Here is a 4,061-nt window from a genome sequence, read left to right as displayed (position 1 = left end):
AGGATATATATACACACACACATACCAACCGATCATGCCATACCAACCTTAGGCATATTCTTTAGTTTGCGAGTTTCATTTGATATCATCCATCTATGGCCGCTAATAAAGAAAACTCATCAAAGAAGATGAAAATAGCCAAGTTGTCTGACAAAATAAAGACAACCCTAAACCCTAAGGATGATGAAGGCGATGAACATGTTGATGATCGACTTACTTCTTCTAGTTTGGGGGCCTTTTTTGAGGAATATAAATTTGATAGCGGGTGGCTGTGCGATGAAGAACTGAAGAGCCTCGAACGAGATTGGATCAACGTCAAACAGAAGGAGAACACATTGAAGTCGATCGAAGCCCAATTTGAAGCAATGGTGATTGGAGTCAAGGATGCTTGATTGCACTTTTGGCGTTTGTTTTTATTAATCTAGTTCATTCTTGTGTTGTGATTTGTATGTTGTCAACCAAGTAATAAAAAAAGCCGTCGGGCTTTTCATACAACTTAAATCATGAATTAGTTTTTGATTTGCAGAATATATGTGTGTTTTTCTTGTGCGTTCAGACTACCTTCAGACTTAAGAACAGGGTGGTAAGAGTAAATTTGGGTCAAAACCCGAGCCCATCTATTCTATTCTTCACTGGCCCAGACCGGTTTTGAACAAAACCTACACAGCTCCTCTGTTTTGCGTTGTCTTCTGCGTTTTCATGGTTTTGTTTTGGGGCTGTGTAAGCGCGATGAGATTCAAGTCCTCAAAAGGATTTAAACCCGCCAATTAAAGGGATTGGATTGCTGCCTTCTATTCGAATTGTGCTTCTGCTAACTTTTGAGGCAGCAAAGGTATGCTTTTTAGATGTTGCATACTTGCTTCAATTTAGCATTTGGAAAGGATGTCATATGGATACTGTTTAGGATTTGGTGTTGCTTAGCATTACCTTCAGATATGAGATTTTATTTTGTTTGTGGTTATGCTATTGAAGCTTGTAAATTGTATTATTTCCGGTGCTATTGAAATTCCATCATGCTTTGGAAAAGGGCATTCGAAACTCCAGGTTAGCAAAATGTCTTTTAGTTGTGAGTGCATATGTGGGGAGCCAGTATCTGTTGCTTCTTATATATATATAGTCACTTACTTGCAAGATTTTGACCTTGTCATTTAGAAAGTTTACAGAATTTGACAAGGTTGCAGATTGCAAAGCCCCCGTTAGAAAAACAAATTGTACGAAACAAGACTATTTTCAGTGGAACAATTGTTTCATTTTCTTGCATTGGTGATTATAACCTTAAGTTTGCTTCTACTGGCTGTTTAGCTGCCTTTAGTTTTTTTTTTTTTTTTTTTTTTTGGGTTTTGGACCTAATATATATTTATAATTTATCAGATAGATATGGGTACTATAATCTTACACTTATCTAAAAGTAATCTTTAATTGATTCTGTGCTCCAACATGACATTCTTGTGCTGAATCCTATTGTCATTGATCCTTTTTGGAAGACTTCTAGTGATAATTCAATTATTGAGGTAGCTCTCGGAGAAACAAGTTCTCCCATATTTGCTTTAAATGAATTCTGGTTTTCTTTTCCTTTACGTTGTGTTTGGATAAAATAATTTCAATTTCCATAGAAATTTCAAAATCATGGGAACTACAATTCCATGAATTTAAATTCCATTAATTGAGAATTCCGTTGTTTGGATTTCATGATGTAGAGTTTTAAAATGACAAAAATTCATATTTAGACTAACCTCAGTCAAAGACTCAAAAGGAATTGACAAATGACACCTATTTTGTGAGGAATTATTTTGTGAGGAATTCAAGTCGGGAATTTAAGTTTCTAAATTATCACAAATAGTCACTGACTTTTGACTCATTAATCACTTTACTCATTCACATTTAAAAAATATCACTTAACTCACTCACTTTTGATTCCGTCTCTCACTTAACTCACTGCCGTTAGACCTACCGTTAGGAACCGTTAACATCGAGGGTATATTTGTCTAAACACCAAAAAGGAATTCCAATTAGTTTTTTTTTTAGGAAAAAATACAAATTGTTTTATTCTGATCAGATTTTAATTCTAAAACATTTGTTTTGTATAGAAATTCCAGATTTTTTTTTTGTTTAAAGTTGAAAATAATTTAATAACTTTCAAATAAGAAAAATGTGCATTTCTAAGTTAATAACGTATCACGAAAAAAATAACTACATTTAATTTATTTATTTTTCAAAATAATTTCGGATTTTATAAAGTCACTTTTTTTTTCATAAAATAAAAAGGGAAATGATTTAAGAACTTTAGAAATAAAATAAAAAAGTTAGAAATGCATTTTATGTGGTTAGACAAATATACCCTCAATTTTAACGGTTTCTAACAGTAGGTTTAACGGCAGTGAGTTAAGTGAGAGACAAAATCAAAAGTGAGTGAGTTAAGTGATATTTTTGAAATGTGAGTGAGTAAAGTGATTAATGGGTTAAAAGTCAGTGACCATTTGTGATTTTTGCCTTCCTTATTTTTGATTAAATTTCCAGGAATTCACTCGCATCCAAACACACCGTTATAGTAATTGTGATAGAATTCCTTGGAATAGTTCTTGGGAATTTCATCTTTTGTTTGAGTTTTGTCATATCTTATTTAATGAATATGATATACGAAACATGTCGAGGAAGAAAGAATGAATCTGATTCTGAAATAACTGCCTGGAGTTTAGAAAAGTGTATTGATGCACTACAGTTATGCAATCTTATAAGTACATTGTATTAGATTCCTTTTAGTTTGAGCTACTGAAGTTCTTTTAGGACAACTACTTATTGATTTTACTTGTTCTTTATATATACAAATGTTCATTAAGTCATCTGATTCTCATGTAACCGTAAAGAGTATACCATTAATGTTATTCATATGTTATTATATGGACAATCACTAAAGGAAAGTTATAGTCATGGGCTATAGCTCAGAGACTACTTTTGTGACATATCAATGCTATAACGTTTTCATATAGGAATGCAAAAGAGACATGAATAGAGGTATATGATCTTTTTATTTCCGCTGTGCTGTATGTCAAATCAAATATAAGAATATAGCATAATCTCTTATGATGTTGTCTACAAACTCTGTCGGTCTTCTTTTATTTAGCCAAGTGGTTCTTTGATTCTTTACTTAGGGAACGGCTGCTGTGTACGCAGTACTCCGAGTACTGCAGCTGTCGTTGGACTTTGTCAAGCGGTGAAATTACAAACTTTTACTTTTGATAAGGACGCGCGCTTGGCGCGTCTCGCGTGGACACAGAAAGCAGCTGCAAGTTTTAATCCTCAGGGGTAGTGAGGAAGTGCGAGAAACTGAGTTATGGTTTGGATTTAGGGTTCTTGTAATTTCCTCTCTGCTTCTCTGCTTCTCTGCTCGTCTGGTTTTTCGGGGGATCGATCCGGCCTGTGCGACGGCGACATTTTCATATCGGGTACGACATCCATTTGGGCGGCTTTCGCAGATCGGCAAACGGAGTCAGAGAATACTTGCCTTACTGTAGAAACGAGTTGCCACTATAAGCTCTGTTTCTGATTGTATTTATGTTTTCTGTGTTTGGGAAATTGATAATAATCTTGTGTTTGTGTCTGTCTATGTGCTGGTACATATTGAGCTTGGCGCAAGCAAGCTTTGGTGTATTGTCATGTGAAAGATGTGATTCATAGGGACATTAAGCCAGAAAAACTAGTTGTTTCATCATGAGGTATGTATAAGCTTTGCCCTATTCAACTATGCTGCTCTTCTTTTCTTTAGCTGTATATGCTGATATATGGATTATATTAGGAGTAGGAAGAGTTTGCTCTTTACTGAAATTTGTCCATTATTGTTAACATTTACTCATTCTGGGTATTGTTAACAAGATGAATTTGGTTTTGTTCTTAGTGGTGAAATACAGTGATCCTGCATTGTTGTTAAATCAATTCAGAAGCGCAGTTATTTGTTTGAGTTGGGTACTGTACTGAATCAACTGTACTTGTTTTTTCTTTCTGGGATGAATCTTACTTCACTAGCTTAGTTAACCATGTCGGGGATAAACTTGGATTTGCTGATC

The 4,061-nt window shown here is 34.5% G+C and overlaps 1 non-coding gene across 1 annotated transcript; it reads left to right on the top strand.

Moving 5' to 3' along the window:
- Positions 1–734: 734 nt before the first annotated feature.
- Positions 735–3,877, top strand: LOC101304533. Its single transcript, XR_185473.1, has 2 exons — positions 735–832; positions 3,150–3,877. It is a non-coding gene; the product is annotated as an uncharacterized LOC101304533 (transcript).
- The last annotated feature ends 184 nt before the right edge of the window (positions 3,878–4,061 follow it).

This window comes from Fragaria vesca, unplaced genomic scaffold (assembly GCF_000184155.1).
Source record: "Fragaria vesca subsp. vesca unplaced genomic scaffold, FraVesHawaii_1.0 scf0513035, whole genome shotgun sequence".
Taxonomy (NCBI): Eukaryota; Viridiplantae; Streptophyta; class Magnoliopsida; order Rosales; family Rosaceae; genus Fragaria; species Fragaria vesca.
This window is presented reverse-complemented; position numbering and strand designations above follow the sequence as displayed.